The following is a 23,077-nucleotide window of genomic DNA, read 5'->3' as shown; positions in this document are numbered from 1 at the left end:
CAGCTTCGAATTCCACCCTCCCTGAAACACCCAAGTCTCTGCCAGCTTCTCCTTATTTGTCTCAGCAGCATTGCCATGTTTATAGGATGGTGTTGAGTTGCAGGCTCTTGGGGTTTGGAGCGCCCCCCCGTAGATAACTATTTTGGTAGGGCTCCGACCACGCTCTCTTTGAACCATATTTCCAATGGCAAAAGCCAAGCCCAACCCTACCACGAAGGGTTACATCTAGGCTCTCTCTCCGAAAGACCTATTCCACTGCTTGTACATGTAAGGACTTGCTGTTGTCAAACATCTCTGAAAGAAATACAAAAGGATCTGGAGAAGGAGCTAAGCGTCACAAAATCGAGCAGCTTATACTCATCACTCATCAAACAAGCATTTGCAATGCAATAGGTCTCGCATTGCTGAATGTTTGAGCTATTGGCGTTGTAAATAATAATGCAACGCCAATATCTCAAACTTTCAGCAATGTGAGACCTATTGTATTGCAAATGCTTGTTTCTTTTTGTTGAAGCACACCATAAGAGTGCATGTGTTCGCAGGCTATCCCCCTCATGCACTTCTCTCCCCACCTCTGTTTTTTGTGTGTTTTTTCTCTCTTTCTAACCCCTATGTTTTTGCTCCCCACCTCAGCTCTGAACCATAAAGCTCTGAGTTCACCTGCTTTGCCCCCACCCCCACTCATTTTCCCTCTCTCACGTGTGTACTTCTGTGTTTGCCCACCAGGCCCGACTCCAGGATTTTGTTCTCTGGATGGGCCATAGAGAAGCATGGGTGGGCCATAAAGATGATTGAGTACCGGTAAGTATTTAAGAGATTTTATATTTTAGGTGTTGGCATCTGTCATCTTTTGACATTTTTAACACAATAACCACCACCCAAACAGCCACCTTGGGAAGGGGTAGGACGTTTTTGAATGGGGAAGGACGTTGCTTGTCAGAACTTTAACGTGTAGATTCAGAACATTAAGACTGAAGCGTGCTCCTGGTCATGTGCTGCAACAGAAACTTTTCTGTTGCCACACATGGCTACTTTTCAGCTTTACATAAAAAAAAAAGCTTTGGCAGCTTTTTACGTTGAAAAGCACTAGAGTTTAAGATATGATACAATAAACCCAGAATCATAACGAGAGAGAGAGGTGAGAGTGTGTGTGTGTGTGTGTGTGTTTGTGTGTGAGGATGTCATGTTTCAGTGCTCTTATTGCACAACATGCAGTAGAATGTAAAAAAACATAATTCACAGGGAACCGTGAAATGTGGAAAATATTTCATGGTTACCTGTGAAATATGGATTTTATCATCATCGTGGCATTGCCCAAACCACTTGGCAGGGCTTTAGCATTGTCAGGGTGACTAGGATTAAATGGTATGGAGGACCAAATTATACACATCTAAACTATGCAGCAAAAATTGTAGGTATGCCTAGTATTATTTTCATCCACCTCAAAAACAACATTTTGGTGAACTCTGCAAATTTTGCACATTGTGGCAAATCCAATAAATCCATAAAAATGTCGTAAACGCTGCAGCCAACGAATTGCCTAAATCCACTGACGCTCACCATTGATGCTGCTGTTGTTTTTTTATTAACTATTTATTCAAGAAAAGTGAAAAAAAAACATAATTCCCTTCGGTGCCAATATTAGCTGCACTTAGAAGTAAACAGCCCTTTTGAGCTAACTACATAAAAATAAACAAGTAATATAAACAATAAATAACAGTACCAGATTTAATATAGTCTTGTATTGCCATTCTATGGTTCTAATGACATTCACAACCCACTCAGTCTTCGGTTCATGGTTTATGATGTCACCCGAAAAACTCAATGGCAATATTGGACCATATTACATAGTTACCTAATATGTATCCTATGTGGTTATTATATATAATCTTTTTTCGTCCAAACAGTTCACATTATTTAATAAACTTACCAAATGTTGGCGAGCATCCAGGGATGTACATTTGGGTACATACACAAAGGAAGGTGAACCTTAATCAAGGATTTCATAAGTTTATAGCATGAAGACTTTTTAAAATATACATACATTGTATTGAGTTTTTAATTGTTATGCTCATTCAAACAATTTATGAACTTTTCATGATATTACAAAAAGAAAATGTGGAGTCTCTGCATGATGTCCATATTGCAGTAATGATCCATTAAGGAAATAATACAGGCAAAATGTCACAATAATCCACATGTACAGTTTTAAGTTGTTTCATCAATGAAGTATCACTTGCAGGAAAAGATATTTAGTTCTCGCAAAGACTAAGCATTTAGCTAACAGCACTATGGTACATAGCTTCCCACTTCACTTGACGTGCTCTTTTCGCTTAGTCAAGTCCAGTATATTCCTCCCATAGCCCCCACAATTTTTTTCAAATTTCTTAGGACATCCTTTACCTTTATGCACCACCCTGGCCTCTGCCATACACCAGCCTATATTGTGAGGTACATTTCTCAATGCCTAGTGGTGGTGGGCTGCCCATCATTGTGATATCTCTCTCTTTGCTAGTGGAACTTCCAGCTGCTTTTCAACTTACACTCAGTATTTTCTCTATAATAGAGCATCTCCTCAGTGTGTGGGCAAAAGTACCCACTCAGTCACATCTTCATGGACACATTTTGTTATTAGTTCACCCAACTTTGCACAGCTGAATCCTTTTGTAGTGCACTCTGAAAAATGTTCATTTGGACCTGGGGAAACCAGATCTTGCTGGTAACTCTCTGGATTGTAAGTAAATGCTTCCTCATATAATGCATTTTGTATTGGGCCTCTCTTTCTCCCATATGGCTTTGAGTCTGTCTAGGTCATTTTGTCTAAGGTGTTGCTTCTTTTGGCCATTCCATCCTCTGGTAGCCTTACCTATAGTAGTGACACTTCTAACAATCCAATCACCACCTTAACATGTAGTTGTTTGGGTGTTTGGTAACATGCATTTGGCATGCCATTGAGTAAAAATGGTGCTTAGCATTGTACCAAGTGAACTGACCATAAAAGGAGCTTTATTCATTCAGGAAAACAACACAGCTGTGCCTATTACTAAACAAACATAGAAAGCATATATGCTCAGACTAGCAACACTATACTGTGCACTATGTAGCCCTGCTTAGACACTAATTCAATCTAAAGTTTTCAGCAAGAGTTAAGGACACAATGGGTGCACACTATGAACCTTAATACTAATAGCTCAAATGTACTGACATACGTCAGATAAGCTACTTTGAAAAAAACATAATAGTACTGTAAACAATGCTTAACTAATTCTGAAAGTTCATCAGTGTTACACAATACAAGTTACTGTATAGTTTAGTAATAACTGATGTAGTAACAATAGTATTATAATGCTTTTTCTTTTTTTTTTAAACTACAACTATGTTTCAATACTGGGTAGATTTTGTTCCTTAAATTTCAGTTTTTTCCTTATGTGCTATAGCCTGTAGCACCTATAACTTTAAAGTCTATTGTAAGCCACTTGTTTTTTGTGTAGAATTTGCTACCTCATACTTTGCCACAAGAGTTCCTATTAGTCGACCATGAGACACCCATTTTATCAGCCTCATTAGAATAAAATCCTACAATGACCATGCTGAGAATCATTAAAGTGTCTTACAGATTACACACAGGCAGGGCCACTGGAATTATGCGGCAGGGGAGGGCTAAATAATGGGTCAGGGTTGACTAAATTATGCGGCAAGAAAGGGCAAATTATGCGGCGTGATGCAGCACATTTTGGGATAGTATTATTCAATTATTTTTACACTTGTTAACATTGTCAGGGCAGAGAAGGCACCTCAATGGTACCAGTTTAACACATATATATAGCAATAAGCAACAGAAAGGTTACCAGTCAACCTTTAGAAATTACCTTCCACTGTGCATCAACACAGGCTCGACCTAAAAAACGAGGTCTAGTCACTTAGCCTCTTACATTGAGAGAACCAATAACCATTCATGAAAGCTCCTCCTGATTTTCAAAGAGATTGTCCACCCTCGTCAGTACCAACAAGGCCCTGCCGCAGAAATACTCTGACAGTAGATTTACACTTTTTTTTACAAATGATTGAGACTATTCGTATGTTCAGTTTTCACAGACTAGTCCTCCTGGTACTTACATCCTCCCAATTAACATTTCTAACACTAAGCTATTGGATTTCACGCCGGTTTATGTTGGAACCCAACTCATCATTAACTCTGACAGATAAACCAGGTTCCATCCAGACCCTTGTCGGCTCATGTACCCTCCTAAAGCCCTTGAAACAATCTGTGTTGCTATCACTCATCAACTTTGTCACCTCCTTTCTCACATCTGCCTTGGTCCCCTCTGACTGGAATATTGCAGGGCAGCCCCTCATGTTAAATAAGCCTTAGCAGACCCCAGCATTCTTAATAATGTTGCCATATACTGCTCCTTCCAGCTAAAATAATAGAAAAAGAGATCAACAGGCCGCTCTCTTCTTTCATTGTTAAAAAAAAACAACTTGTTAGACACAGATTAAAAATGTTTTCGCCCTTACAGAAGACTGAAACTGCTCTTCTAGCAGTGACAGACAACCCTCAATGCATATTGAAATGGGCTAGGAAGGCAGCATTCAGCTTGCTAGACCTTAGTGCTGTAACTGGTCACTGAACCCACACACAAAGCCAGACACCCACCCAACCCTACTTTCACCTCCAGCGACAGAATCAAATTCAGCCACACCACAGACCTCACCTGGACTGACCACACCATCGTACGCTTCACCATCACCAATGCTCAGCACAGCATCGCCAGATGTCAGACCTCCTTCCACTGCAGCAAGGTTACCAAAACTCAGTAGTCACAGGTCCTCACCACCTCTCAATTAGAGGACTCAACAGACCTCGACCAGGCCGTCCAGAATTCGCTGACTAGATCACCGACAGTGCCGAAAGAGTTGCCCCACCACAACATGCAAAGTCCAATAGGACTGCCAAACATGCCACCTGGTAAACCCCAGAACTCAGGACTACCGAGCGCAACTACCACAAACTGGGGAAACGATGGCGTGCCACCAAGAACACTGCCGACAGAGCAGCTCACAAAACAAGCAGGTTTATAGAGCAAAAGTGATTCCACCAGGTTCACACAGCAGCGGCTGAAGGACGGACTGCATCCTGTTAGCGTATCGTTGAGTCGGTGTCCGTTTCACTAGGATCCAAATCATCCCAGGGTGGCTTGAAGAATGCATTAATTAGCAAAGGAATACGCTGGTGACAACAATACCCATGGGCCGTAAAAGGGGTCAATCAATACCTCAATGTCGAGTGGCGCAACCAATTGTGATCCGAGGCATAGATCCAATACGCATTTGTGGCTGCTAAGCAGGTAGTCGAATACAGATTGTATGCAGTGAAGCCAAACTGGCCTGAAGGACAAAAAACAGTGCTCATTTAGTTCTTGAAGCCAAGGTGTGCCAAAGCAGTGTACCATGCGCTCACAGCACCGCAGCACAAGCAGTGCTGTCTCCATTGCAAGCTGAAGTGGGACGTCCATTGTGGAGAGGAAAAATTTAAATCAGAATTCATGCCACAAGTAGGAGGACAAGCGGGAGCCCTCCAAAAACACTTCCCAACACAGAGTGTATGAAAGATGGTATAACTCTGAAAATCGTCTGAAAGGTGCTAACCAGTCTAGAGCCAATACATTTAATAAAATACAGTATTCCCTTCGTATCAGAAATATTAAAGATATGGTGGACTAGCTCCCCAAAATTCAGCGGGAAGTTAGTGTGGAGTAGGCTCTGTATCTCAGATGAGGATCTTGAAACCTGGAGATCAAACGTCTCTCTGGCTGAAGTTAAGGTCACATCCTTTTGAAAAAGCGTGGCTTTCAGTTTGCTTAGAGAACAAAATTGTATGTTGGAAACATTGACTGAAAGCCATAGCGTTGTCTCCCTAACTGTGCAGACAGATGGAAACAGTACTTGTGTGCAACAAGTGACTATGAAATTGACCGTCACTTGATAAGCAATGCCCGGTTCTATTCCACAGCAACCTTGATCATTCAGCATCAAATAGCACCTATTCAAGTGCAGCTTAAAAAACGGAAGAATCACAACAGCTGGAGAACCCTTCAGATAACAAGACAAATTCGCTACTGAAGCATCTGTATGCTCCACGAAGAGAAATGTCTTTGCAAACTAAGGACCCGCTTAAAGCATCCTCACAGTCGGAACAACAAAGAAAAACTTCTGTGTCCCCATTCTTGCATCTAAACCTGAAAGGTAATTCTCAGTACTCATAACCTTCCCCTAGCGCTTCATATCCACATACCAGTTGGTATTGGAGACAATATTGGAATTAGAAAGTCATGACCAGTAGGGTGATGTAACCATGGATTATCCAGTCTGTGGATGGTGTCTCAGCCACGGTGAAAGGTAATTGGTCTAATTTTTCAATGTGCAACATGGTATATTATGCATCTCTGCGTGCCATTAATAACTGTCTATCCGTTAGATCATATTCAGAAAACAGAATAGTACTGTTGATGTAAATCCATGGCACGTGGCCAAAACCTAATATTTGTAGCGTTCAGCTTAGCACTACAATGGACTGTAGCTGTGACTGTCCATGCTGTAATATAGACATATCCTGCTGTATTTCATCAATTCAATTCAAATCAAGCTTTATTCGGTTAAAAGAAAATACAACCATAAAAGCATCCTAAAATTAATAACATATTCACATTTCATCACAGAGGTATACAGTAAAGTGCATTAGAATTAAAAAAGTTCGGACAGCAAGCCCGACAAAGACATTATACATGACGTGTCACGTGCAAAATATATAATCGACAGCAAGACTATGACCCTGAACATCAGTAATCATTTGGCAGCCTATCTTCTTCATATACAAGGGCCTCAAGGTGTGAGTTATTTCTCCTCATTCTAATTGCTTTCTGAATGTAGACCACCACTGCATTACAAACTCTAATGTTTAATAAATTACAGATATATTCAAAGGCAATTTTATATTCAAACAATCTCTCCTTTAAAAACAATGGTCGCAAAATGCTCTTCCTTATATTTCTATAACAATCACAGAATAAAATAAAATGCAAAGTTGTCTGATCTGATTTTCCATCGCAGGGACACTTCAGGAGATTTAGTATCCACTTGCCCATCGTTGGAAAAGCTATTAAAAATGGGCATTTCCCTTTCTTAGTCTAGTGAGATAAAACCTATGTTTTATATTTGTAACCTGGATTAAATAATATTGCATCCCTGACCCCAGGGACCTATCGCAATATGCTTTAGACAGCTGTTTTGGATTCGCCTCACATTCCCTTTGCCAGCTCCTTGATTCAATGAGGCCAGTTTTTAGATCCTTTTTTTCGTACTCAAGTATTTGGGTGGGATTGTTAAAATCAATGTTTTCAGTGCAGTCAGTTAAAAGGTTATTGATATACATCAGCCATGGGATCTTTTTCCCATGGTCGAGTGCGAGGCAGTCCTTTATGATCTCCTGGGTGAATTTTGTACCCTCCTTATGCCAAATTCCATACCAGGCATTTAAACTTTTTATGCTAATAAAATCATTTATATAAGAGACGTCCAACTCTTTGTGCACACCTTATGTTGGGATGGAATTGCGGACGGCCAACAATCTACGTAAAAAATATATTTTCTTGAGTCTAGAGGATGGCATGATTTAACGCTCCCCAGAGCGCAGCGCCATAGCAAGTTCCAGTGAGACACTTGCTCTTTTATAGTGTCATAATTTCCCTAATGATTCATTACCCATTTTTTTGAAAATCTAAAAATTGCCTCTATTATCCGAGTGAATTTTATTGTACAATGTTCAATGTGGGCTCCCCAGTACCCATTTGCTGAGAATACTAGTCCTAAATATACAAATGAATTTGTTACTGCAATAAGGACACTATTTGCGTGGTGGCACCTAGACTTTATTTTTCCTCTCCCACACACCATCGTTAATGTCTTTTTCAAGTTAAGTATCAAATCCTTATCCTGCATGTATTCTGCAAATTTCTCAATTAGAGACTGGAGCCCATTTGCGGTTCTGGACAAGAAAACTGCATCGTCCACATAGAGCAAAGTGGGGACAGCACGTTTGCCTACCCTAGGGACATCAGCATTTAAATTTTGCAAAGTTTTGTCTGCTCCATTTATATATAGGGACAAAAGGAAAAGAGCAAGGATACAACCCTGCCTTATTCCCTGAGTTACCCTGAAACTAGTAGTACATTCTCCCTCTGTTCCATATCGAACTCAAGTACTCAGTCGACTGTATATACGTGAAAGATAAACAATAATATCTTTTGGTGCGCCCATGTGAGTCAAAGTGTGTCATAACTTCGCATGATTTACCAAGTCGAAGGCACTAGTGAGGTCAACAAAACAAAGATGTAAGTGGCCTTTTTTACAACTGTGTATTTGCTAATTATGAGGTGCAGGTTGATGCACTGTTCAATTGTCCCCATTTCTTTTCTGAAGCCATACTGTGATTCAGTAAGAATTTTATTTTCATCTGCCCATATTTCCAGCCTCTCCAAAAGAATTCTGCCAATCAATTTTGAGGTTGTGTCGAGGTGGGAAATAGGGCGATAACATTTAGCATTGCTTCGGTCGCTTTTTTACACATCGGGAAAATAATACTTTCAGTCCACGTTCTTGGCACCAGGCCAGCCGAAACGGTATTGAACACATTTTGTAAAAGTGGGGCCCAAAAAGACTGTGTCTATTTTAAAAAGATCTATTGGAACCCCATCAGGACCTGGTGCCTTTCCATTTGCACATCTATTTAGGGCCAATGTGACCTCGTTCACGGTGATGGGGGCCAGATTAAGGGAGTCACAGGTTATAAAATCATTATTTTCTAAAAAGTGTTAGGGTACCATTAAGGTCACTATTTTCTACCAATACGAGGGTTTCATTTTCTGGCTTAAAAACCTGTCCAAAATACCCCATTCTGGGGGCTGCACCAGGCTATCGATGTTAACAGCAGAGTGATCTTTAAAATAAGGGTGATTAATCGTCTTCCAAAATAAGGGAGCATCCTTTGTCTCTGCTGCCTGAGTGAGCTTTTCCCAAGCATGGTCATGAGTCTCCCTTTTCCTTTTTATAATAGTCCGTTTATATATCATCCTCTGTGTTCTGATATATTCGCTATCTCTGGTCCTAACTTTCAAAGCCTTTTTTTAAGCATTGATTAGCCTTAGTGCATCGGCAAACAAACCAACTGACTTTTTTCTGAGTTTTCTTATTATTCTTAATTTTCAGTTCCCCAGAGGTCACAGAAGTGATATTACAAAAAGCCCCCAAAATGTGGTAATTAGTAGACCCTTCCTTGTTACAGATCTCAATGTCGTGTTTACAATCACATGCATTAGTCTATCCACAAATCCATTAGATTTACTCCAGACCATTTAACAGTGATTACATTTTCTCCTTGAGTTGTTATAAACGGGGCTAAACAGGGCCCTTTCTGAGGAATTTCATTAAGTTTCACTAAAAGGGGATGGTGGTCACAAAGACAGCTTTCTATCACCTCCATTTTCCTTATCTGATCCCGCCCGGATGCAGAGATTAATACATGATAAATAATTGCACAATGTCCATGACCTTCATAAATTGGTAGCTGGGGTTGTCCCTCCAGGGTTGACTGATCCAAAAGGTCCAAATTATATTCATGCATAGCCCCATTTATAGTTTCGCCATAAAGACTATGAGGGAAATGAGAGTAACTTTCACCAAACTCATTTCCATATCCGCAATGTTTCCATTTTAGGATATCACATTTCTTGCTATTAAAATACCCAGCCGGATCACAAAAGAATCACTTCTAATATATTTTTAAATTGAATCAAGCTCCTTCTTAAGTGCCAGTATAACTTGGTTTCTGGTATTGTCAAATACATTATTATAAAAATTAATTATTACAATATACTGTTTATCAATAGATAGGATCCACAAAGATTGAAAATGAGGTGAGCCAGTATAAGCTTTCTTAAAAATTAATTGGCATGTAACTGAAACTAGGACTAAGCAAACACAAAGAAATGATGGACGGAGCGCTGAAACTTTTCAGACACTCACCCCCGTCACAGATCTGGGTTGAATCCATCATCATAGCTCACTTCACCATCTCAGTTCAGACCCAGCTATATGCAAATCAGTCTTGACCCTGTGCCTCATGGGAACAGTACAGCCCGAACTGCCAAGCCAGGTCTTCCCTGAACCGGAAACAAGCATCCTGGGACTGGTTTCTGGGTAACACCCTTCATCAGCCAGGCTAGCTTTATTCCAGCTGCAAAGTGAGCAAGGGATCCACGTCTGGGCATAACCTGCCAACTTAGGGCAAACAAAGGAATCACAAAGAGATGATGGACGGAGCGCTGAAACTTTTTGGATAATCACCTCCAATCACAATCTGGGTTGAATCCATCATCATTCTTTAGCTCACTTTGCCACCTCAGTTCAGACCCAGCTATATGCAAATCAGTCTTGACCCTGAGCCCCATGGGAACAGTCCAGCCCGAACGGCCAAGCCAGGTCTTCCCTGAACCGGAAACAAGCATCCTGGGACCGGTTTTGGGGAACACCCTTCATCATCCAGGCTAGCTTGATTCCAGTGGCAAAGTGAGCAAGGGACCCGCGTCAGGGCATACCCTGCCAATTTAGGGCGAACAAAGCAAACACAAAGAGATGATGGACGGAGCGCTGAAACTTTTCTGACACTCACCCCCGTCAAAGATCTGGATTGAATCCATCATCATTCTTTAGCTCACTTTGCCACCTCAGTTCAGACCCAGCTATATGCAAATCAGTCTTGACCCTGTGCCTCATGGGTACAGTCCAGCCTCCTTTAGCCCTTCCATTTTGAGAGGGAGTTGCTTGTGTATCAATTATTGAAAAGCCATCAACACGGAAGGGTTCCATGTGACAGGTTTCTTGGATGCAGATGATTTGGCAATTACTTAGTAGTTCAAGCCAAGCATCATCACTCAGTCTCTTACTGATAACCGCAACGTTCCATGTCACCAAAATCAGGTTCTTAAATTTCAGATTTTTTGTTAGATTTAAAACGTGATTTGTTGTGGTAATAGGGGAAGAGTTTTGTACAGCAACCTGATGTAGTCAGTTCAGTTCAGTTCATATAGCTTTATTCGGAGCTTGACAAAAAGTCCATAAAAGCACATCATACATTATAAAACATCAGTAATATACAAAAGCAAACAAAAAATAAGTCATACAAAGCTTCATCTATACTACTAGAACAGACAAGTAGTTAAGAAATACATCAGAATGACAATTTAAAAAATAATGCTAGGCCTTGCCTTGATAGCTTGGAGGAGAAATGTCGCAATAAAAAACGCAAACATCAGGTGGGGGGTTAAATATCAGTTTCATGGTGTCTTTAACAGTCCTAACACCAAATTTCTTAAAAACAGGTTTTAAAAAAGCAATGCGGAAATTACCATAGAGTGGGCAGAACAATAAAAAGTGCATAGTGCTTTGAGCTGTAGTGCCATCACAAGGGCAGGGTCCAATCGGGTGTTTTTTGATATTGGGGAACGCCACTAAATGGTGAACAATCCCAAAACGCAGTCTAGTTAGAACGAACCTGTGGGAGGGTCTAGTTACAAAGCTCAAGTATGGTTGATAGCCTAACAACTCACAACAGCTGTCATAGAGCATACAGGTGGATAAGTTGCTACTGGCCTTCGTACGTCGCTCGTACTTTAGGAGCATGAAAACAGATTTCAGTTCACTTTTGGTCAAACTATTGGCAGCATAACAATCCTCAAATAAGTTAAGACCATATATTTCCTTATAGCTGCTCATAACAAAATTTACCCAAGGGATCTTTAAATGATTGTCAAGGAACAAACAGTCCTTGATAATGGCTCTGTTCAAGGAGGTCTCCTCCTTAGCCCAGATGGCACGCCACAGCAGAAGGGGTCTATGGGCAACAGAATCCGAAAGATAGTGTATTCCGAATTCCCTATGCACCAAATCCGTTGATGCTGAGATGGGCAAGCAGAGTAGTCTTTTTAGAAACAAATTTTCCTCCACTTGTAAATTCCCAGTCGATACATGCCCCCAGACACCTGCTCCATAAAGGGCGATTGAGAGACACCTCATCTGGTAGATTTTCAACATATCTCCAATCCGCCTATCCCCAATTTTGGAAGCGAACGTGAACACCCCGTGGGCACATTTCGCCATTCTTGCCCTAACATGGGTGACTTCGCTGGACCAGCTACCTGTCTTGGAGAAAGTGATACCTAGATAGTTAAAAGTGTCAACCGTCTGAACCCTATGCCCTTCAATAAAGAAGGGATGCGGTTTTTTACGACCCTTGCCACATTCCATAACAAATGTCTTTGATTTATTAATCACCAGCTTCCTTTCCCCAATGAACAGGGAAAACCTGTCCATGAGGCGTTGGAGGCCGACGGGGGTCCTGGAGAGAAGGACGGCATCGTCCGCATAAAGCAGGACTGGGACGTGGAAGTGAAGTATATTTGGAACATCTGCCACCACGGTCCTTAAAACAGAGTCCACCTCATTAATAAAAAGTGTGAAAAGCAGGGGAGCGAGCACACACCCCTGTCTAATTCCACGCTTAACAGTAAACTTTGGGGTACATTCCCCCCCTGGGCCATATCGGATGCTCGAACTAAGATTGGCATAGAGTCTGGCCAAAAAGTAGACAATACCCTCCGGTGCCCCCATTTCAAGTAGTTTCTCCCAAAGTATCTTGTGATTAACCATATCGAAAGCACTACTTAAATCTGCAAAGCAGAGGAAAAGGTGATGTAGTCAATTTAAATCACTACATCTTCTAAGGGGTAGGAATCTGTTGAACAATGCAAGAGGTGTAAACCTGCCCACTGTTATTGGTCCATTAATGGGGTGGCTGAAATGGTACATATCTGGTTTGTAAAAGAACCCTAGGGGAACTGCAGTAATGGCATATTTCTGCGATTTAATAGCATTGCCCCTCTATTACACTGATCTTCAAACAAAGCTCCAACTATCTCTGGATATCAGAAGGAAAGTACAATGCAGTCCTTGTAGGAAGGTGGAATCTGACTAATGGTTGCCCCCAACTTTTTGCCTGGTATTTGAGTGTTTTTTGACTAGTCTGGCTGGGATCCTTCTATCCAGGACCCCAGCCTATCTGCTTTCTCCCTAAAACTAATGTGAAGTACCCTAGGTACTAACCAATTGGATGCTGAGGGTGCCCTGACAGTCCCTTGTAGATGATACCCTAGGTACCCAGGGCATGGGTCCCTCAGTAGGCCTACCAGGGCTGCAGCACTTATTGTGCCACCATGGGACAGCCATACAACCTGACACCACCAGACCACTACTGTAGTCTGGGTAAGGTGGTGCTAGCACCCCTTACAGGGATATAGGTAGCCTATATCCCACCCCATTACAACACATGTACTCTCATGGGTCACCCCTATGGCAGGCCTTGCTAATCCTAGAAGGCAGGGTGCTGAGGTATGTGTGAGGGAGGACCCCTACATGAGTAGGACCTCCCTGCAACCTTCGTAAAATCATTGCTGGGTTGTTTGTAGTGTAGCCATACCATATACTCTTAACCGCATTATAAGTCTATCGCGATAACGCGATAACTTGAGAATGGCTACACAGAACCATATCGTGTTTGGTGTCAAACATGTGGGAATCATACCCCCAGTCCAGCCATGGGCATGAGGATACGATTCCCCCTGCTAGAGGGGCAATATGGGAAAAGCGGCAGAATTGAGACACCAATTTAAAAGTGCACATGTAGTACAAAATGGCTACTACCCGCCACCCACACGACTCTGGCTGGCTGTTGCTGGGGAAAACCTCAGCCTCGCCAGCTGGACAATAGGGCTCCTGTGGCAGGGAGGTGCTAGCATCTCCCCAGACAGGATAATGTGGATTGGAACAGGGTGGGTGCACCAAATGTCCTTTCAGAGTTGCACGTAGGCAGCTGCAGAGCCCTCATTCTGCATACACCGCTTGGAACCGGTTCAGAGGCATCCTGCCCCTCGCCCAGGCGGGAAACACACAAAGGGGAGAGGGTGTAGCCACCCTTTCCCGCCTCACCACTCATTGGTGGACACTACTCTGGACACTCCCCTAATCTTGGGAATAAAGGAGAATAACGTGGCCCCAGAGCCTCAGATTAATCTTGAACTTTACAGTCTTGACCTTCGACTTGCTGCTGCCCAGCTAACGGAAGAAATCTCCCTTGGGATAAAGGAGTTATCCCCCTGCTTGGCAGGCACCTGAAACACTGCAAGTGACCCGGTTGGAACCTCGCTGCTCCTACGGACTTCGACGACTTCCAGCACCCTTGAGGTGGGTTTCCAGCGCATCCCAGAGGCCAGTGAGTGTGCTCAACGAGTTTGAGCACCGTGGACCGCGTGGGTGCCGAGATCCCCAATACCCCAGGACACCGGCCACCTCTTGCGTAGCACACGACCCTGACCAGTGGGGAAGTTGTGCTTTGGCCCGTTTACGAGCCAACCACTCTACAGCAATTGTGCCAAAGACCAGCGCCCTAGCCCCCTCCGGTGGCCCGTGGGTGCCCTTTTACGCACTCCAAATTGTCGCCTCCCGCGGTCCCTTGTCTCTCGACTTGTGGGCCCCAGCAGAGGTCTATTTCAACAATCAAGAGTTCCCCTGGTTGCTCCAGGCCTGCTCTGCAGTCTCCCCAAAGGAGACCTCGTGGGTCTGTACTGTAGCAGATTTGTTCATCTTGCATGGGTTGCGGTTGCCAAGGTTTAGTGGATCCAATCTGGACACTAACACCGCAGCGACCATCATCCGACGTGGGACAGTCACCCTCCAGAAGCTGGCCTTCCTTGAAGCCTCCCGGAGCCCGTGGCTGCAGATTAAAGCTACACCACTTCCCACCTGAAGCACCCGACATCGAAGGGCTCTTTGCTTTGAGCCTCCTGGTCACTTTGCCGTGACCCAGACTCGGTCCCCTCTGCTTTCAGGTTCTTCTCTACAATCTTCACATCTTTGATCTTCACGGCCTCATCGAAGCTTTTGGCTAGCAGCACTTTTGAACATTTTCCTATAGAAAATCAGCCCGCGACCCGACATCGAAATCAACCTATGCACCCGGCTTCCCTGGGGCAGGTAACAGTGGTACCTCGGTACTCTCGTGGTAGTGGGCTCCTCAAAAGCTTAAGTCTAAAGTTTTAACTTTGTACTCCTGATAGAAGTGACTTTAATCTGTGTAATTTGAACCGCGACATTCTCCATAGACTATAATAGAGATCCCGATAGCAGCTATTTCCACTGCACGCGCCTCCCGTGGGTCCCCTTCCTCATAACCTGGGGTGGATTCTTAAGGGGCCAGCGATCCTAAATGCCCTAGGCATTGTCTGTAGAATTGTCGTGGTTCTTATACCACTTTTTTGATATATGGTTTGGTCCCCCCCTGGGGCCCAGTGATTCCTGTGCTATTTATTGTGTTTATAAATGCTTGTTTGAATTGTAACTTTGCCACTAGCCTCATAAAGAGACTGTGGGATTCTGTCTAGAATAAATACATATATTTTATATATATACCTGTGTGGGCTACTCTTTCATTTGGTTATTCAAGAGGTTATTATGGTAAAACAATAAGCTGAACACTCCTTCAAGATTTAGCCTGAAGGCTGCTCTCCACAGCTACCACTAGGATAGCTTTCTTTAAAGGTTGTCTTAAACCTATCATCAATAAGAGTCGAATTGGACTGGTGCAAGGTGTCCCTATAACTAGGAGACAGCATATGCCAGGCCAACTTCTCACATTGGTGTGCAGCGGTGGGATTCAAGCTTGCCATTGTTTTACCAGATAACAAATTGAATTTCTAAAGTGAAAGCCACTTGGTATCAAAGGTACATATAAATTCAAGCTTAGAATACAATAAGTTCTACTGAACTTAGGAGTTGTGTGTAGAGGGTTTAGCACACCTTGACTACAACTCAAGAAAGGGTTCAGTAGGCCACACCTAGTGTAGGTAGATACACCACTATCACTACACTAGAAATGTCTTTAGGTTCAGGTGCCCATAAGGCTCTGGAAGGACCCCAAAGGGTTCCAGTCGACAAATATGATCATCTCTCCTTTGCTGATCTTAGGGAGGTGTGCACCTCTAGGAAACTTAAGACTAACAAAGGTGCCAATACTCAACGCCTCAGGGAAATCCTGCTCATAGCAGACTTTAAGCAGACTTTAGGGTCTGATGGGGTAGACAGGTTGGGTGGGCACCCCTCAGAAGAGGACCCTCCTAGAGAGGACTCTGATGAGGACCAGGAAGAGAATGATGATCCTGACCTGGAAGAACCAGACCACTCACAACATGGAGGTGATGGCCCAAAAGGCACTCTCTCCATCCCTAAAGGGAGAGTGGTGGATCCAAGAGGAAGGAACAGATCCCCCTCAGTGGGGTCCAACCATTCTAGGAGATCCAAAAGGACCTCTTCCTCTCCTCAGAGGAGAGAATCCTCCCAAGAGAGGAAATGCAGATTGCTCCAGTTTGAGCAGGCAAAGCTACAACTCAGGAGAGAGCAGTTAGCATTGGACAGGGAGTCCCTGGAGCTTCAGAAAGCTTCAAGAAAGTGGGGTCTAGAGACCCCTGGTGGCAGTAATGAAACCCCTAGAGTTAGAGAGAAAGTCCCTGACAATAGGAACCTCCACAAGATTGTGCCCCCCTATAAGACAGGGGATGACATCCACAAATGGATCTCTGCTCTTGAGAGGGCCTGTAAAGTACAAAGTGTACCAGTAGAGCAGTGGGCAGCAATCCTGTGGCTCTCCTTTGCAGACAAAGGCAGAGACAAGCTCCTCTCTGTAAGAGAAGAGGATGCAGATGATTACTTTATCTTGAGAGATGCTTTAATAGATTGGTTTGGCTTAACCACTGATCAATACAGACTTAAGTTTAGAGACACCCAAAAAGCACAGGATCAAGATTGGGTAGACTTTGTGGATTGTGCTACCAAGGCATTGGAAGGTTGGTTAAATGGCAGTAAAGTAAATAATTATCAAGGATTGTATAATCTCATCATGAGGGAGCAGATTCTTAATAATTGTCAAAACCAACTCTTACACCAGCACCTGGTGGACTCTGATCTGACCTCTCCCAAAGAATTGGGAAAGAAGGCAGACAAATGGGTCAGGCCCAGGATCAGGCCCAAGAACCAAGGTGGTGACCAGAAGAAAGATTCTACCAAGCCCAAAGAGAAAGGTGGGGATAATAAAACAGAAAAGTCCTCTGAAGGGCCCCAAAAACCCAGTCCTGGGGGTGGGTCCCAAAATCCTTCCTCTTCTAACAAGAAACCATATTGCCATGTGTGTAAGCAACCTGGCCACTGGAAAACTGACTCCAGCTGTCCAAAGAATGGCAATAAAGAAAATGTCCCTCCCATTGCAGCTCCAACACCTCCTGTTACTACTAGTAGTAATCCCCCAGGTGGTGGGAGTACACCCAAAAATGTAGTTGGGCTTTTGGGGGACTCTGGCCTAACCAGGTCCCCTACACAAGCAACTCTAGTCTGTGATGGTGGCATGGGGTTTGCCAACTTTACCATGGATCCCAATATCTTGGGCAGGTACAGACAAGAGCCCATGATCAATGGTCAGAAGGCTGTGGCCTACAAGGACACAGGGGCCAGTGTCACCATGGTGACCAAGAGGCTAGTGCCCCTAGAACAGCTTTTACCTGGGGTTAGCTACCAGGTGAACAATATAGATGGAATTAGGACAGACCATCCCATGGCAGTGGTAAATCTGGGGAGGGGTCACTGGCTGAAAGAGAGTGGCAGTGTCCCCAACCTTGCCTGTAGATTGTCTACTGGGGAATGATCTGGAAATCTCAGCCTGGGATGAGGTAGACCACAAGGCCCACTTGAAAATGGTAGGCATCCCTGAGAGAGTGGATGAGCCCTTAAAGGCCTCCCCTCCACCCCAGGAGAAAGTAAAAAGAGTGAAGCCTGAAACTATGGATCGCTTCACCCAAACAGAGAGCATAGGGCAAGAGGAACAGTCCTCCCCCCACCAGACTAAAGGTAAGGGTCAAGTTTCTCAGGGAACTGATCCTGCCCCTTGTGAAGTAACTGCCCCAGAAGTGGACAGGCCTGGCCTGGCCACCTCTCTGATGGCAGGGGATCCTTCCAAGGTGGTACCCAGTCTGGAGCAGGTATCCTGCCCCTCTCTACCCTGCCTCAGTCAGCCCAGGGCTGCAGAGGTCAGGGAGGTCAGGGGACCCTTAGTGGACCCCTGCCCAGAGGAACCCCCTCATCAGCAGATTAGGGACACCCAGCAGAATAGTTTTAGCCAGGTGAATATTCCTCTACAAACTGAGGGATCCCCCTTACCCCTAGGTATAGGTACCCCTCACATGGATGTTGTTGGGCACAGGGAAACCTGGGGCATAGTTGCCCCAAACCTTCCAGTGCCCTCCACTATTCCAACCAAAGGGATCCAACCCCCAGCTGTAGGCAGCCAGAGGTTGACCCTTAGGGCCAGATATGACACAGTCATGGGCAGAAAGGCTTCCATGGTGACCAGTGACCTGAGGAGGTTGAGACCACCCCAAATAGGGCCACACTTCCAGACTCAGACACCCCACCAGCCCACCTCTGTACCAAAAACCAATACAGGTAATTCCCCTAGACTTTGGAGAAACTGTAGAACCCCTTGGGGTAGGATTTCCCAAATGGACCTTGAGACAGGGAGCAACAATGCTAGTGCAGGTTCTTCCTTATATGGCCACTCAGGAAATAAAGGCTTATCTGGACATGGTTAGCCTTATCTCCTTTCGTTTGGGGGGGGGGGGGGGGGGGGGTTATGTAGGAAGGTGGAATCGGACTAATGGTTGCCCCCAACTTTTTGCCTGGTATTTGAGTGGTTTTTGACTAGTCTGGCTGGGATCCTGCTATCCAGGACCCCAGCCTATCTGCTTTCTCCCTAAAACTAATGTGAAGTACCCTAGGTACTAACCAATTGGATGCTGAGGGTGCCCTGACAGTCCCTTGTAGATGGTACCCTAGGTACCCAGGGCATGGGTCCCTCAGTAGGCCTACCAGGGCTGCAGCACTTATTGTGCCACCCTGGGACAGCCATACAACCTGACACCACCAGACCACTACTGTAGTCTGGGTAAGGTGGTGCTAGCACCCCTTACAGGGATATGGGTAGCCTATATCCCACCCCATTACAACACATGTACTCTCATGGGTCACCCCTATGGCAGGCCTTGCTAATCCTACAAGGCAGGGTGCTGAGGTATGTGTGAGGGGGGACCCCTACATGAGTAGGACCTCCCTGCAACCTTCGTAAAATCATTGCTGGGTTGTTTGTAGTGTAGCCATACCATATACTCTTAACCGCATTATAAGTCTATCGCGATAACGCGATAACTTGAGAATGGCTACACAGAACCATATCGTGTTTGTTGTCAAACATGTAGGAATCATACCCCCAGTCCAGCCATGGGCATGAGGGTATGATTCCCCCCTGCTGGAGGGGCGATATGGGAAAAGCGGCAGAATTGAGACACCAATTTAAAAGTGCACATGTAGTACAAAATGGCTACTACCCGCCACCCACACGACTCTGGCTGGCTGTTGCTGGGGAAAACCCCAGCCTCGCCAGCTGGACAATAGGGCTCCTGTGGCAGGGAGGTGCTAGCATCTCCCCAGACAGGATAATGTGGATTGGAACAGGGTGAATGCACCAAATGTCCTTTCAGAGTTGCACGTAGGCAGCTACAGAGCTCTCATTCTGCATACACCGCTTGGAACCGGTTCAGGGGCATCCTGCCCCTCGCCCAGGCGAGAAACACACAAAGGGGAGAGGGTGTAGCCACCCTTTCCCGCCTCACCACTCATTGGTGGACACTACTCGAAGAAATCTCCCTTGGGCTAAAGGAGTTATCCCCCTGCCTGGCAGGCACCTGAAACACTGCAAGTGACCCGGTTGGAACCTCGCTGCTCCTACGGACTTCGACGACTTCCAGCACCCTTGAGGTGGGTTTCCAGCACATCCCAGAGGCCAGTGAGTGTGCTCAACAAGTTTGGGCACCGTGGACCGCGTGGGTGCCGAGATCCCCAATACCCCAGGACACCGGCCACCTCTTGCGTAGCACACGACCCTGACCAGTGGGGAAGTTGTGCTTTGGCCCGTTTACGAGCCAACCACTCTACAGCAATTGTGCCAAAGACCAGCGCCCTAGCCCCCTCCGGTGGCCCGTGGGTGCCCTTTTACGCAATCCAAATTGCCGCCTCCCGCGGTCCCTTGTCTCTCGACTTGTGGGTCCCAGCGGATTTCTATTTCAACAATCAAGAGTTCCCCTGGTTGCTCCAGGCCTGCTCTACAGTCTCCCCAAAGGAGACCTCTCCCAGACCTCGTGGGTCTGTACTGTAGCAGATTTGTTCATCTTGCGTGGGTTGCGGTTGCCAAGGCTTAGTGGATCCAATCCGGACACTAACACCGCAACGACCCTCATCCGACGTGGGACAGTCGCCCTCCAGAAGCTGGCCTTCCTTGAAGCCTCCTGGAGCCCTTGGCTGCAGATCCAAGCTACACCACTTCCCACCTGAAGCACCCGACATCGAAGGGCTCTTTGCTTTGAGCCTCCTGGTCACTTTGCCGTGACCCAGACTCTGTCCCCTCTGCTTTCAGGTTCTTCTCTCCAATCTTCACATCTTTGATCTTCACGGCCTCATCGACGCTTTTGGCTAGCAGCACTTTTGAACATTTTCCTATAGAAAATCAGCCCGCGACCCGACATCGAAATCGACCTATGCACCCGGCTTCCCTGGGGCAGGTAACAGTTGTACCTCGGTACTCTCGTGGTAGTGGGTTCCTCAAAAGCTTAAGTCTAAAGTTTTAACTTTGTACTCCTGCTACAAGTGACTTTAATCTGTGTAATTTCAACCGCGACATTCTCCATAGACTATAATAGAGATCCCGATAGCAGCTATTTCCACTGCACGTGCCTCCCGTGGGTCCCCTTCCTCATAACCTGGGGTGGATTCTTAAGGGGCCAGCGATCTTAAATGCCCTAGGCATTGTCTGTAGAATTGTCGTGGTTCTTATACCACTTTTTTGATATATGGTTTTGTCCCCCCCTGGGGCCCAGTGATTCCTGTGCTATTTATTGTGTTTATAAATGCTTGTTTGAATTGTAACGTTGCCACTAGCCTCATAAAGAGACTGTGGGATTCTGTCTAGAATAAATACATATATTTTATATATATACCTGTGTGGGCTACTCTTTCATTTGGTTATTCAAGAGGTTATTATGGTAAAACAATAAGCTTAACACTCCTTCAAGACTTAGCCTGAAGGCTGCTCTCCACAGCTACCACTAGGATAGCTTTCTTTAAAGGTTGTCTTAAACCTATCATCAATAAGAGTCGAATTGGACTGGTGCAAGGTGTCCCTATAACTAGGAGACAGCATATGCCAGGCCAACTTCTCACCGTCCTCTTCACAAGCTTTTGAAAATTTACCCACCCAAGGTACTCTTCTTACCATAATGATGTTTTGGGCCAGGGTATTTGAATCGAAATAGCAGTGTTTAGTAAACCAATACACTGCCTTATTTTTCAAGTCTCCCCAATCCTCTTTGGTCCCATCCATCAACTCTGGCACATTTTCAAGTACAATGGTACAAAGTACAATGGTACAAAGGTGTTGCCTCAGGTGGTAAATGTAGGGATCTCTGAAAGTTCCTTAGAGGTTGAAGAGAAGACTGGGATTTATCCAAATTTTTTCCCTTACTAGTTGTCATTTTTGTATCACAGGGGGTCCACGTCATACGTCACAGTGTGTCTAATATTCTTGGCCATAGTCTCCATAACATTTTTTCTTCCACCTGATGTTGTTGTTCCCGGTGCAACTGGTATAATGTCATTTGCGACAATCCATTGGTTATTTTCTCTATCTTTCCTGCCAAATTTAACATTTGGATTAGTTACACTGGAGCGGTTTTCTGGTAGTATCCATTACGTAATATATTTTTAAATCTGGGATACATCGCTCTTAATTGTTATTTCAGACAACAAATTCCTTTCAATTGAGTCGATTTTCCCATGTAGTTTTTTAAATAAAAGTTCCAGGTTATGGGAGTAATCATTACTTGAAGTCCCCCCATGCCCTTACTCTGACTCTTAGGTAATAACTGTGACTGTTTATAAGATTCTTTAGTTTTTACCGTCGATAGTTGTTTACCTTTGTTTGCTGAGGGAGTCATTTGGTCTGAGGTCTCTATTAGGACTGATATTTCCAGTGGTACAATTAAAACACAGGGCGCAATACTGGTCTTATTCATTACAGTCGTTGTACCTTTTGTTGGGTATTTGTATTTAGATCTGTTTCTAGTGCTATTTCATCCAATATAGCTCTTTCTGTCACTGCAGTTAGTGCTGTCTTTGTGGCTGATAAGTGCTCCTCAGCATTAACAATCTTGCTATTTATTAATCTCATAGCGGTGTTTAAATAGTTCGTAATGGGTGCACTCAATCTTTCATTTTTGTTTTTACTGCCTGATGAGACAGCTGCGAGTTTGCGTTTTCCTATAATTAAAAACAAACACAAGAGCCACAGAAGATGGCGCAAGTAAACGGATATGTAATTAGATTCACTCTTACCGTAGTTCAGGCCTTCTTGTTTAACAATTTAGGGGGGTGGCCCAGCCTCTACCGGCCATTGACAGGTGCAGACTGGACTGCCCTTTGCCCGGGCATAGCATGCCCGTGTCCCGCGTTGCGGCAGCCCGTGGCTGCTTTTCTAGCCACATTGGCACCTCCTGGCGTAAAGCATGACGGGGGTTGAAGCCCCCAAACTCCGTAAACAAAGTGCAGTAGGCTGGCGCTGTCAATGAAGGCTCCCGTGCTGCGGGAGCCCGAGGCTGCTTTTCTAGCAGTGTTGGCGCCTCCTGGCGCAAAGGATGATGGGGGTTGAAGTCCCCAAACCCTGGAAACTAAATGCTCCAGCACGGAGTAAATCAGAATAAATTCTAGATGATAATGTGGTCATACGGTTGTCAATCACAGCCAAAGCCTTCTCTAAATTAAC

At 44.6% G+C, this 23,077-nt stretch overlaps 1 protein-coding gene across 3 annotated transcripts in view; it reads right to left on the bottom strand.

Moving 5' to 3' along the window:
• LOC146789947 (anion exchange protein 2-like) overlaps window positions 1–23,077 on the bottom strand; it is a 2,390,686-nt gene that overhangs the window by 1,845,533 nt on the left and 522,076 nt on the right. Inside the window, exon 1 of one of the 3 annotated variants that reach the window (XM_085628249.1) lies at window positions 22,651–22,790. The exons of the other annotated variants lie outside the window; for them this stretch is intronic. The gene's annotated coding sequence lies outside the window, so the exon portion shown is untranslated. Of the gene's footprint in view, window positions 1–22,650; window positions 22,791–23,077 lie in introns of those variants that run through there. 3 annotated transcript variants of the gene reach the window in all.

Source organism: Triturus cristatus, chromosome 10, assembly GCF_964204655.1.
Source record: "Triturus cristatus chromosome 10, aTriCri1.1, whole genome shotgun sequence".
NCBI classification, from domain to species: domain Eukaryota; kingdom Metazoa; phylum Chordata; class Amphibia; order Caudata; family Salamandridae; genus Triturus; species Triturus cristatus.
Note: the sequence above shows the minus strand (reverse complement) of the source record. Positions and strands in the feature narration are given on the sequence as shown.